The following is a 14391-nucleotide window of genomic DNA, read 5'->3' on the forward strand; positions in this document are numbered from 1 at the left end:
TTTACTTCCTGACAGAAACTTTTGTATGTCTCCTCCACTTTTAGGAGAGATGAATTGGCACTTTTTAGAGCCACACACTTGACATATTCCTTTTTGATAAACTCTATTATTTTTAGCTTTAACATAAGAGATATTTTTAGATTTAGTTTTCTTTTTACATTTGAGACAACTCATATTTATTTATCAGAAAAATTCTGACAGAGTATCAAAACCTTTTTGGTTTTTAACATATACATTTCAATCTTTATTTTTAAAACGTAAAGAATCCTAAGGAATGCCTTCACTCTCTCCTCCATTTATTTACAAATAAAACTAACTAAAGTCAATAACACCAACATCAACCACGTAATATTTTCCTTCTTCTTCTTCTTTATCCCCACTTTCTCGTTTAAATCTCCTCCCTGAAAGTGAAGATATTGACGTCGTTATTCTTGAAAATAATATTTCCATTAGACTTTTCATTTCTTTATTTTCCTCCTCAGTGCATTGTTTGATTTATTTGCTGTAATACCTTCAATCTTTTATTAATCTCACTGATTTCCATCTTTTTATATTTTTCCTCCCTCTCTCTTTGCTCCCTCTCCTCCTTCTCTCTTTTCTCCCTTTCCTCCCTCTCCTCCTCCTCCTTTTTCTCTTTCCTCCTTCTCTTCTTCAACTCCTTCCTCATCCATCTCAGCAATTTTTGAAATCAATATTTTCACAGCATTCATTCTTTCTTTTATTTTCCTCTTCGGTGAGTTGAGATTGATCTTCTTGCTGTAATACATTCAATCTTTTACGAATCTCACTGATTTCCCACCTCTCTCTTCCCTCCCTCTCTTCCTTCTCCCTTTCCTCCTTCTCAACTCCTTCCTCATCCCTTGCTACCCTTGAGTTTGAGCCCCAAAGAATATTATACATATACTCATCTGGATTTTGAGATATTCTTGTATCCATAATTATTTTTCTCATGATAGGATACCAATAAGATTTGTTGATGATTTCTAAAAGAGTTTTCTATTTCATAACTTTGAGAAGTTCATTTTTATTTAATATTTTAAACAAGTCTATTTGTGGGTTTAGCAATATCAGTATAAGGCCAGTTTTTTATGATAAAATTCCCATGTATACACAAAGAATTAAGTTAAGCACCCCCCCCCCCCCGTTTTTTTACAACCTCGCACATTACAAGTTTGTTGTCGTCAAAACAGTGTAATATACCCATGATATTGCTATATTTTCTGGAGAAGTGATATTATGGTCACATAAAAACATAACAATCATGCCGTTTTCAATATTTTATTCTGAATAATTTAAGGTGAAATTTTTTGGGAATTTTAGGCATATTTGCACCTCAATTTAAGTATGGAGCTATAGGTCCATCACGGACAGTGTGGATGACGTTTATGTTTTCCAACGTACAGTCATTGTTCTGAGAAGACCTCTAGCGATCTTTGCGTCAATAACGTGTGTAGGACCCACGTGATCGGATCACTGACTCAACCCTACGTCTCATAGACCCTGTGTATCTGCATTTCATCAATGGATAATTGCTAATGTCATACCAATCATTATTTGATCTCACATACCTTAGAATATATGCCAATGTATACATATACACAAAGAATATATATTAGGGGGTGCTTACCTTAATTCGTTGTGTAGGGGTGCTTAACTTAATTCTTTGTGTATATATGCTCCAAATCATAAGGTATGTAATACCGAGCACCCTTCTCTTGTAGGTATTGTTGCGAATATGGAATTTGGCCTCCATATCCGCTTGTAAATATTCCCCTATTTCCCCAATACTCCCCAACTATCCCCAATCCCCCATTCCCTAGTCCCATTGTCTGTAAACAACAATCAGTAGAGCCGACCTTCCCCTTTTTCCCCCATTAAATGTCGTGCCCAGGTCCACCGCATCTCACGTAGACAACTTTCGGACATCTTGCTAGTTATTCTTAGTCTATGTCAGTTAAGGACTCCTTTCCATTAATTCTGACTCTTCGTTGCACCAGAATGTGATTATATGGCACCAGTAGTGAGTTTAGGACCTTTCCCATACCTCCTTCCATCTTCTTCCCCAAACAACAACTACAACAACAATTACAACAACAACGACGCTGCGCGGGGGGAGTGTGCGTCATCACACCGGCTCGGTTAGCCGCCATTGACAATGCGCGCCGGACCATGCGCTCCACGGGGTTACCACAAAGGGGCTCCTTGTCAGTCCCCCGTCAAGGGCGGAGCCGGTAACCCCCCCGCCCCCCGCACGCACCCAATGAGAGGCGACGTGCCGATTCCATCTGGGGCAGAGCTAACGAGCCGAGGGCGTGTCACTCCCCGCCGGAGATACGAAGCGACTCACCGGATGTGAGGTCAGATGCGCCCCCAGCCTGGAGAGAGAAGTTGCCACGTACGAGCGCTGAATACCTCCCCGCATCTCTGGACCGGACCGAGTCGATTCTGACCTTTGAGCCCAGGTGCACCTGGAGCCATCGATCCTGCCTTTCCTAGCCATCAAACCCCGTGTGAGTCAGCCTTTTGTCCCGTTTATCTGTCGTCTGTTGGGAATAATATAAGAGTGTGTCTAAGTGCTTATCTTACTATGCTGTCCCTCTTGTAGTTGTAATCTAACCTTCCGTAACAATATAACCTCCTCCGGAGGTCTTGAGAACCGTATCCCTGGTGTCGCGTCATTTTAATCCCAGCCGTGTGTCTTTTCCTTCATTGATCTAGCGTAGCGCGATTAGTCAACGTTCGGGTATAATCGGGTAACTTGTGCAGACGTGATCATACCAAACCGCTCGGTAAATAACATCTAAGCCACGTCTGTAACAATTGGTGTCGAGGAGTGGAATTCGGACCCGGGACTAAATTTATTAGGCGCAAATTTGTAACAATTAGAATCGATTCGGAGCGCGTTTCCCGCGCGAAATTATAACGGCGAAATTTGATTTTGTTATACGAAAATAAAAACCCGAATTTTGAAAGTCGCACTATGGCGGATCAAGACAGCTGGGGTCCGGTAGGGGAGAGTGAGGCAGGGTCGGTCCAGGACCAAATTGAGGGACGCGAGGAGAGCGAAGCAGCGAGGGTAGCAAACGCACAAAATGGCGCCTCGCTGGTCACCGCGCCCGCGACCGTGGCAGCGCCCCCGGTGGATTGGAACTTGTTTTTCATACAAATGAAGGCCCTTATGGCCCAGAATAGCGAACGGTTAGAACAAAAGATGGGGTCCAATAGCGAGAAATTGAGGGAGGAGATGGGGTCCAATAGCGAGAAATTGAGGGAGGACATGGGGTCCAATAGCGAGAAATTGAGGGAGGACATGGGGGCCCAGATCGGAGGGTTAGGGAGTAGAATAGAGGGATTAGACAATAGGTTAGGGGAAATACAGGAGGGGTTAACGGGGGTAGAAAACAGAATGGCCGCTCAAGAGAATCAAATGGAAGGGATGAAAAAAGGGTTAGAGGGGTTAGAAAACACCATGGAAGGCAAATTGAGGGACATGAGGGACCAAGCGGAAAGGGAAGTTAACCAAATGGGGCAGCAGATAGAGGGGGTCAGAATGGGGGTAGAAACCAAGCTGGATGCTCACAGGGAGGAAATGGAGCAGATGAGGGTGGCATCTGGGCAGGAGATGCAAGTGATGGGAGAGGAGATCAGAAGAGGAGTGAGTGAGGAGGTCGGAGGAGTGCGCGAGGAGGTGAGGCACTGTAAGGAGCACATGGAGAAGGAGGTGAGAAAGGGGACTGTAAAGTTACAAGGGGGCATAGAGGACCTGACGCAGGAAGTAGAACAGCTGACGGAGGGACAAAAAGAACTAACGGACCAGGTAAAGAAGAACACAGCGGTAATAGGAGGGTTAAAAGCGACACAAAATGACTTAAAAAATGACTTGGTAGCGACGAAGAGGGAATGTCAGATGGTACGTGAGGGACTGACAACGAGGCTGGACGAGGTGATAGAGGTAATGGAGACGAAGGACCGGCAGGTGAGGACGCACATGGAAACGGTCAAGGTAGCCTTAGAGGATGAGCTTGAGGAGACGTACCGGGACATAAAAGAGGTGAAGCAGAAATTAGAAGAAGTGGAAGAAGGGATGAGCGAAATTAAGAAGCGACGGAGAGGGGATAAGAAGGAGATAAAGGAGGAAGTAAAAGAATTGGTCCAAAGTCTGTGTTTGGATCGTGATGATGTGCTCATTAACCGGATGAGGGATTCGCAGGTGATGGAGGAGAAGCGAAGAGGAATAGGACCCGGTGTAAGTGGTGACCAATATGGTCGTGCGTATGATGCGCCAGGGGATTTAATAAGCTTGGGGGTCGAGATAGACCCGGGTGTTCGTGAGAGGCCGTTGGTGAAGTGTGCGACAGGTCTGGTGTGCGAAAGAGGAGGTGTGCGAGAAAGTCCGACTCTGGGGTGTGTGAGGAAAAAGTGCGTGCCAAGGAGTGAGGGTGCTGGCGAGAGTGAGTCGGTCGTAGCGTGTGTGCGAGGGAGCACATGGAAGCGTGGTGTGGTGAGTGTTACAGAGGGTGTGACGGGAGAGTGTGCGCAAGAGTGTGCGCGAGAAAGGTGTGTGACGGACAGGTGCACGAGGAAAGAGTGCGCTGTCAGAAGTAAGGAAGAGTGTCCACCTGTGGTGAGTGTTACAGAGGGTGTAACGGGAGAGTGTGCGCGAGAAAGGTGTGTGACGGACAGGTGCATGAGGAAAGAGTGTGCTGTCAAGAGTAAGGGTGAGTGCGTTGTCAAGAGTGGTGGTGAGAGTAGTACGAGTGACACGGAGCGTGAGTTGGTGGTGACAGGTGAGGAAGGATGCACACCTGGAATGGTAGAGCGTGAGTGGGAATGCACGCTGGAGTTGGTGGTGAGGCACGTGGTTGGGTGTGCGAATGAGAGCACACCTGTGATTGTCACAGAGGAGGTGACCGAGGAGGGGGCGCGAAGCGGTGTATTGGTGAGGTGTGCGAGCAACGAATGTGTGCCAAAGTGTTCGGTGGTCAGGTGTGTGACCAAGGCTGTGAGTGGAACGGGTGTACCGAGGTGTGTAAGGAAAGGTACGAGGGGCATGGAAACGGCTGGATGTGTGAGCAAGGAACGGGCTGCGGGGTGTAAGCGTCCAGGTGAAGCATCGACGTTAGACGGGGTAGAGTTTAGAACGACTTATAGCCGAATCGGGCCCTCGGTGCGTGCTGGGCCTCGCTTTGAACGGCCGCGTCCGTGCTCCACTAGGCGGAGCTGGCAGCCCGATAGAAAGGGTCGTCATGGCGACCACTTTTTGGTGAAACGTGCCGGCAGGTCGAGAGCGGGACATTGGATGGCTCCGTGCCGAGATGGTGCGTGGGACCTCGGCCCGGGTAAGCCCCCGTCCCTGCCCCGAATGCCGGACGCATCCAGCCGCCGGCACAAAACAACCCGCATCCATTGCTTGGCTTTACGAAGCCGGGCTTTGGACAGGGATTGGCGCACCGAGAGGCATTAGTGAGTAGACTGGGTGATGAGGTTAGTGTTTTGGCCCCAAAATTAGAGAAAAACAAAATTTGATGATTGGCAAAGGATTGGCAGAGTGATGATTGGTAATGGTACAGTGATTGGCAGATGATTGGCAAATTTTTAATTTGTTGAAATTTGATGTGCAAAATTGGTAGTGAGAGACCCCCGATGTGGTGGGATGGCATCCCTGCCACCCTTCCCATGGTGGGGGCAAAGGAGCAATAGCTTATGGGGTGTATGGCAGTGAAAACTAGCCCGGGTGGGTTAGGTTATATTGATAGGGCCCTAGAAGATGACATTAGGTAACGTTAAGTTTAGTTCGTGACTGATACCTGTAGTGGGGACGCAGGTAGATTAGTGTGGTTGACAATGACGTGGGAGCGCAATAGTTTAAAGGGACGACTGGGAAGCGCAAGTTTCGGAGGGGAGAAGTTAGCTGAGATGATGCCGTGTGTGTGAGGATTGAACAGGTGTGATTGCACAGGTGTGCAATTGAACAGGTGTGATTGCACAGGTGTGCAACTGGACGGGTGTGTGGAGCAATGGATGAGTAGTGAGTGTGGTGGATCAGCGCGAATGCGCTTGGGGAGAGAAGGGTGCAGGTGGCACCAGGTGTGACAGCACAGGTGTGCAAGTACAGGTGTGTGGAGAGAGTTGGAGTAAGTGGTACGGAGTGGTGTGCATGGTGCGAAGGTGTGGATGGGGAAGAGTGGACCCTTTTCACGAGTACCCGGGGCGGGTAGTGTAAGTGTTAGGTAGAGGGTATAGGTAAATTGTGGTTGGATATTGGCATTTGTGGTGCGGTTGCAGAATGGTGTTGTGAATGGGTGCATTAGTGTTGTGGAAATGGCTGGGCGTGTAGCCTGTGTGTGTAGTTGGTTGGGCACTCCACCACTGTGAGGATGTCGGCCAGGTGAGGCCGCAGGTGGGCTCTGGGAGCCGGTAGAGTTGTGGATGGGGCCCGAGGATCCGGAGGACGGACCCGGGTAGCCCAGTGCCAGAGAGGGCACCGAGTGGGGAGAGAGCCAGAGGGCCTTCCCCAGGTAGTTAGGTTAGGGTGAGGAGCAGGTAAGCTCGGAGGCAACTGCAGTGGTGGAGGTGTGCAGGTGGGTAGACCCACTGGGAGAGGTACACGCCACAGCCCAGAAATTGTGCGAGGGCACCGGGAGATGAATCGGGGGAGTGAGACCCCAAATTGAAGAGCACCACAGTTTGGCCAATGGGAATTGGTTTTTAGAACCCATAGTGTAAGAGGGCCAATGGTTTGGCCGGAGAAAGACCCCGGGTAGTGTAAAGTTGTTAAAGTCATTTAGGAAATAGTTAGGATTGATGAACCAGTCGCACCATACGCAGCCACTTACCTGTGGTGATGATGATGACTCCACACCTGTGTTTTCTTTGTTTTGTTGCAGGAAATGAAATTGCTGTGTGGATTGTGAGACGCATCACGACGTGGATGAGACATTGGGGTGATTCCATCTCTCCCTCCCTAGGAGGGACTGATGATGAATTGGTAATGGCAAATTATGATGTTGAGTTGGAGATGGCAAATTTTGATGAAAGTTGAAAATGGCAAATTTGATTGGTTAGGAGGGAGAGAAGACGAATTTGGTTTATGGGAGGAACGGGGAAGACAGTAGGGATGTTTGTTGATTTGTAAAGTAGATGTTTATGGGTAGTGTTGTGTTGTGTGGATACAGTAAGGGGTAAGGGAGGGGCCATGTAGGTTACCTGGTGGGGGGGGGGGGGCGTACGATAGGAACGTACCTGTCTCACCTGGTTCCCATGTGCCCCCAGTGTGCATCATCTTACATTGCGTGCACTTTTGCGCCCTTACCACCTTACTCACTTGTCTTTTCTTTTGTCTCCCACCTCCGAGGATCTGGCTTTGGGGTAGAGAGAGAGGAGAGAGAGGTGCTGGCTACGCAGTTGTGGGCCTGCACTTTCGCTGCTTGCTGCTTGGATCGATACACCATATGGACCGCAATGTTTGTGGCCACCCACAATGGACCGCAGCTCTTTTGCGGCCAAGCACCACCCGTGGAAGGACCTATGGGTCAACGTGGCACCTATGCCAAACAGGTGAACCACTAACAGTTGGCCCCCTGACGGCCACAATAAAGAAATGGACGCGGTTGGCGCCTTTCTTTATTTTGTTTAAAAGAAGTAAGAAGGCCAAGTGCACCACATGAAGGCAAGACCAGCGGCAGAACATCGGCCGGCTGCGACACCACCAATGATTTATAGACACTTTATTGGTGCACCGGATGGTGCTCACTGTGTGATGGGGTGGTGCTTGATGCTTGGAAGGGGGGCTCTGCACATTATTAAAGGCCGTAGGCCACAGAGCACTCGTGGGTTGGTGTATCGATGCTAGCATGCGTGCTCTCTCTATGCATAACATCTGCATGTGTTCCTCCAAAAACAGGTCCTGGATCGTAGTGTAAATATCAGCGTAGTCTTGTGTAAATAATGCTCCCTACCGGCTGTATGTTTAGTTTGAGGATTCTTTCCGGATTCGGTTATCCTGTGGGTGTGTTTCTGTGAGGAGAAGGGTGCAACGTCGCAGGGGGACATATTTACTCATTTGTGAATATCTGTAAAACTGTCACACTCAGGGTAGAGTTAATAGTAGAGGGAACTACATTGCGTGCCACACTAATGTAGGTAAAAATTTATCGGGTCGGGACGCCCCGAGGGTAGAGAAGGGTGCAATGTTGCGAATATGGAATTTGGCCTCCATATCCGCTTGTAAATATTCCCCTATTTCCCCAATACTCCCCAACTATCCCCAATCCCCCATTCCCTAGTCCCATTGTCTGTAAACAACAATCAGTAGAGCCGACCTTCCCCTTTTTCCCCCATTAAATGTCGTGCCCAGGTCCACCGCATCTCACGTAGACAACTTTCGGACATCTTGCTAGTTATTCTTAGTCTATGTCAGTTAAGGACTCCTTTCCATTAATTCTGACTCTTCGTTGCACCAGAATGTGATTATATGGCACCAGTAGTGAGTTTAGGACCTTTCCCATACCTCCTTCCATCTTCTTCCCCAAACAACAACTACAACAACAATTACAACAACAACGACGCTGCGCGGGGGGAGTGTGCGTCATCACACCGGCTCGGTTAGCCGCCATTGACAATGCGCGCCGGACCATGCGCTCCACGGGGTTACCACAAAGGGGCTCCTTGTCAGTCCCCCATCAAGGGCGGAGCCGGTAACCCCCCCCCCCCGCACGCACCCAATGAGAGGCGACGTGCCGATTCCATCTGGGGCGGAGCTAACGAGCCGAGGGCGTGTCACTCCCCGCCGGAGATACGAAGCGACTCACCGGATGTGAGGTCAGATGCGCCCCCAGCCTGGAGAGAGAAGTTGCCATGTACGAGCGCTGAATACCTCCCCGCATCTCTGGACCGGACCGAGTCGATTCTGACCTTTGAGCCCAGGTGCACCTGGAGCCATCGATCCTGCCTTTCCTAGCCATCAAACCCCGTGTGAGTCAGCCTTTTGTCCCGTTTATCTGTCGTCTGTTGGGAATAATATAAGAGTGTGTCTAAGTGCTTATCTTACTATGCTGTCCCTCTTGTAGTTGTAATCTAACCTTCCGTAACAATATAACCTCCTCCGGAGGTCTTGAGAACCGTATCCCTGGTGTCGCGTCATTTTAATCCCAGCCGTGTGTCTTTTCCTTCATTGATCTAGCGTAGCGCGATTAGTCAACGTTCGGGTATAATCGGGTAACTTGTGCAGACGTGATCATACCAAACCGCTCGGTAAATAAAATCTAAGCCACGTCTGTAACAGTATCATTGAATACAAAAATTATAATTCTCTTGTAGTCTTCTTCCTGCCATTTATGTATCAGAAATATATGTGAGATTAATATTATGACAGGTAATACCACCCCATCTTCCCACTACCAAATCGGTTTGTATTCCTCGGCTTTCTATCCTTATCTCATTACCTTCCTTCTTTGTCATGCTAACCATCGCTATACTATCATATATTTTTCTTTTCTTAAAATCATGTATTTGTTGTTTACCAATTGTACTTCCACATAAATCCTTATCCTCACCAAGCGGATAATATTCTTCTTTACGAGACTGATTAAAATCATGTAGGTCTTCTAAGTTTTTGAAAAAGACCAATTATATCCTAAATCAGGCACATCATACCCCCATTTATTAATTCTCATATTAACTATATGTCCTTCTTTATAAAATTCAATTGTAAGCAGCTAATTAAATTTAATGAAGAAAGGTGTATGGTCAGTATAACCAGGTGTTGTGGTTGTAAATTTTACTTGTTTAACAAAACGTGCTGTTTTATTTAAAGATACTAGGGCATGCCCGTACTATATCTATATCTAAAATTATATTCCCCCCTCTATTTACATGAAATGGTTTGGTTCATGAAATGTTTTGGTCCATTCGCAACGCCAAAGCGAACGGCGAACGCTTTACATGAAATGGTTTGGTCCATGAAATGTTTTGGTCCATTCGCAACGCCAAAGCGAACGGCGAACGGCTTGCGAGTACAGTGACAATCCCCCCGGGGTTTTAATTAGTTTTAAAACGGAGCCTGGCAACCGCTGGCGTTCTTTAGCCGGCAGCTTCGCCCGCCCGAACGCCGTTACAGTACCTTCGACCGCGAGTTGCTCGGACTTCACTTGGCGGTCAGGCACTTCCGCCATCTGCTCGTGCGAGTACAGTGACAATCCCCCCCCCCCCCCCTCTATTCACATGAAATGGTTTTTATTAGTTTTAAAACATAGTTTAACGCCAACATAGCGCCAACATAGTTTGCAAACGTGAAATAAATGAATACGCTCTCAAATGTGCCATCCGAGGCAGAGTGTGTCCGCCACGTTCGGCACACGCGATAGCTCGCTGCTCTCTGATTGGTTGAATCGTTTTTTGGACATAGCTCGGTAAGTAATTGTCCGATTAATATGAAACCTTGAAAAGGCACATCCTCGGGTCCCCAGCAATATACCTGGCAAGTTTAAAGTATATCGGACCCGTGGTTGTCGAGAAACAGCGGTCACAGACAAACAAACGTACAAACGTACAAACGTACAAACGTACAAACGTACAAACAAACACACAGAGATTACTGGAATTATAGATAGATATATTGTGATAAATCACTGAATCTAATTAAGTCATTCGCATCTGTAGGGTTTGGATAATTGATTAATTTATAAGTATTCTTCATATTAATATTTTTCCTTACACTATATTTTTGTCGTTCAGCCTATGCCTTTGTATAATAATTTGATAAATCAATATCCTGAGAGGATTTTCCAAAGATAGAACCATCTTTTCCAACATATGTCATTTATATTAGATTTAAAATGACATCATAAAAATTTTCATTATTGTTGAGTTGAAATAATACATATAAACATAATTGACCACAACATTTAGAATTAATTTCTTGAACTTGAAATGTTTGATAAACACCATTCTGTAAGAATTGTATTACTTCAACAGGTGGTGGCATACCATAACTATCAAAATAATATTTATCCTGACTATTATGAATACAAACCCAATGAGAACCATTCTGTGTGTCTAAATTCATAATAATATTCTTTGTATTCTTGGACAACTTTGTTAATTCATCTCTCATACAAATAACCACATTATCAATTTTTAGTTTTTTACAATATTTAGTAAGTTCTATATTTGACGTTGTATTCTTTCCAAATTGTTTAAACCATTTATCCATTTATTTTTGAGAAAGATATAACCCATTACCCCTTTTAGTTAGTTTAACACCCGCTTGAGCGATAGAGGAAAGCATATCTCCAACCAACAATCTAGCTTTATCAGGTAGACTTTCAAGTTTTTGAGCAAAATCCACAATTACACCACTTCAACTAATTTGTTTCTCCAACTCCTTGTTATGTCTTTCTAATTATTTTTGAGCTTTTAGTTGTGCCTTCCTTTCGTTAGCAGTTTTTAGCGCTGATGAAATACCACCAGTCAATGCTCCCGCCGCACTTAAACCAGCAAATAAAGGAATTAGAAACGGGAGAAATCCTCCCTATTGTATTGAATATTTCTTTAACATAGGTTTTGTCATTTTAATTTTAAGTGATCCAACATCATTTCGTGTTTTTACCTGCTCTCTTGTGAGTAAAACATCAATTCTTACTGCTCTTTTTCTTTGAATTGTATTAACATTAATAATACAAGGCTTTTGATTTTGAATACAAGATGTTAATTTATTAAGACTGATTTGATTAACATATACCGGTTCTTTCCTACTCATTTATTTGAGAAAAAATCTATGTGATATTAATCACAACACCATTATCTGTATTAATCTGTAATTGTTTCTTCCAAAAGCAAACAATATGTATTAACCTCTTCACTCTCCCCTCTTTCAATGTATAGAGAAGTATCCACTCTATTAGACTTTATAGTTCTTTTTGAGAACTCAGGTCAATTGCGTAGATCGTATAACGTTTATGAAACGCAACCATATCCAAAATGGGATCATTATTACCGTTGCTTTCACACACCTTTTGGTAAGACTAGTAGGCTTCCGCATAATCATTTTTTTCCCCAATCAATTTCCAATCTATCTCGTGGATAAAATGTGCCATCAAGAGAAACCCGAAGTTGTTTCACCTTAGCATTATAACTCAGTGCACTATTCTTATCAGTACCATCCTCTCCATCTGGTTTAAAAAAAATGAGCCATAGGTATCATGGCTTTCCTTGAAGAACACTCAAATTCCAAGTGTAGGTAGTGTGTTCCAGTTTAACGTGTTGACATCTTCTTTTAAGGTATGATAAATTTAGTGCTTTCTTTGAGTTAAGTCTTCTATTTAACATCTCTTCCATTTTAAGATTAGGAGTATATGCACTGATATCCCAACACAAATCATTAATAACAAATTTGTTATTGTCTCCGAAAACATTTTCGGCCCCAAAAAGCAACCTATTTACATTATCATTCCTTTGTAGTTGAAATCTAATTTTAAGACCATACAAAACTTTATCATAATCACAAAATCCAAATATACCTTTCAGAGATACTGCTACGGTAAAGCTATTCTCCGCTTTTGTATCATCATTATACATTGCCTTCCTTTGACTATAACCAGGGTCTGCGTTTGTACCCGTTGACATATCAGGAATAAAACCTTCAACAGCTCCCTTACCCATTCTATCACTAAACGAATATAGTGTAAATTTCATCATTTCAGATGTAGCAGAGACATAATCAACCGCTTCAACCTCTTGTGTTCCAATATACAGGCGAACACTATCAAACATTTTCCAGAAGAAATCATTTACGAGTGTAGCATTAGTATTATTCGCAGCCTTAGTGAATTTAAATTTACACAGCAAGAAACTATCAGCTAGATTCAAGTAAGTTTGTTGATTATTTATTTCAAAACTTTTTGTTCCGTTTGAATTCCAGTCTGTTCCTGTTATAGCATTTACCTTTCAATAGTCTTCCTTTTTAGTGGAGTTTGAAATGATAATCGTATCATCCAAATCATAGATACTATCAATCGCTTCCATACTTGTATTTATATAGTATTAAAATCGTTGAAACCCTGACCCAAGTATTTTAATGATTTTTTGTAGTTCTTGTGAAGATAGTTGAGTTTTACCTTTTTTATTTCTTTGATTGCTTGTAATTTATGAGACTCCTTTTGAGCATCTTTTATACTCTTTATAGTACCCGCAACTGAACCCATGGCAGAAGCAGTTGAACCAATTAGGTCTTTATGTTTAAGAATGGTTGAACCAATACCCATGAGAGTATCAATTATCCCATCTCCTTTATTTCTAAATTGATGTCCCACACCCCGTTGTCTCTTTGGTTTGTAGTATCCTCTACCAAGAAACATACCTTCACCCTTATAGTATGGTGAAAGGAACATCCCATCCCCTGTAATTATTTTATATTTTCCCAACTCGTGTTTTCTCACAATAACCATTATTTATTTATTGAAAAACTTCACGTAGGTGAATTCTGATGGATATAATTTCATCATTAAAGGATATCATACGATTATCTTGGTCAGTTATCCTAAAATTTACTCTGTATATGGTTTTTCCTGACAGGTAAATAGACAAGATTTTTTTGGTTCCATATTAAATTTATAACCAATTGGGGTTGACTATGCGCTGAATGAAAATATTGTATTTGTTCTTATTCCATCGTTATAAGCACCATCAATCAAATCACAATGAATTAATACTGAATTTATACCGGAGGATATTTGAAAGACTATCACTGTAAAACGTCCCGTTCGTTTCAATCTTTTTTGAAGAGAAACCCAATAGCTCTCTAAACGATTTTTCAATCGTGAAATCAACTTTATAATTATTTTTAAGTTTAATAGTTGATTTTGAAGTGTGTTTTTGAATAACTATTACCATATTTTTTGGTTCATCACCTTGTGCTTTCATAAGGCGAGAGACTTCAGAAGATATTTGAGAAATCTCGTAAGCTCCGGGTGAAATGGTTATAGTTTTATGTCCACTTCCTGGATTATAACTAAACTTATTGTTTTTCTCTGCGATATTAAACAAGGTATTATAAGTTTCCATCGACAATAAAGATGCCTCAAATTCTTTTGTGGGGTCAAGCTGTCGTGAGTAAGGGAATGATGCTGTGTAATCACTCATTGTGAAATTAAAACAAAGAATTGTGCTTCTCATCTTATTTAATATCTAATAAAATATCTTTGTATTGATATTTATTAATTTTCATATTCATCAACTGGTCTAAAATGGCAGATGTTTCATTAAAACAATTGTTGTTTCCAGCCTTCTTGCTACCTAACAACAATAATACTCTATTAACTAATTGTGATGGGTCATTTGGAAGAAAGCTAACACCCGAACCAAGCTTACTTAAAGCATCAATATTATGTTTCT

The 14391-nt window shown here is 43.5% G+C and overlaps 3 protein-coding genes across 4 annotated transcripts in view; 1 reads left to right on the top strand and 2 right to left on the bottom strand.

Annotated features, from left to right (window-relative positions):
* The window catches only part of LOC144889631 (uncharacterized), a 756734-nt gene that overhangs the window by 469693 nt on the left and 272650 nt on the right, over positions 1–14391 (bottom strand). The gene's annotated exons all lie outside the window — the stretch shown is intronic.
* Positions 1–14391, bottom strand: part of LOC144889632 (uncharacterized) — an 84700-nt gene that overhangs the window by 48888 nt on the left and 21421 nt on the right. The window lies entirely within an intron of this gene.
* LOC144889630 (E3 ubiquitin-protein ligase Midline-1-like) overlaps positions 8827–14391 on the top strand; it is a 353901-nt gene continuing 348336 nt past the window's right edge. Inside the window, exon 1 of the mRNA XM_078770617.1 lies at positions 8827–8973. The gene's annotated coding sequence lies outside the window, so the exon portion shown is untranslated. The remainder of the gene's footprint in view (positions 8974–14391) is intronic.

This window comes from Myxine glutinosa, chromosome 1, assembly GCF_964187855.1.
Source record: "Myxine glutinosa chromosome 1, kmMyxGlut1.1, whole genome shotgun sequence".
Taxonomy (NCBI): Eukaryota; Metazoa; Chordata; class Myxini; order Myxiniformes; family Myxinidae; genus Myxine; species Myxine glutinosa.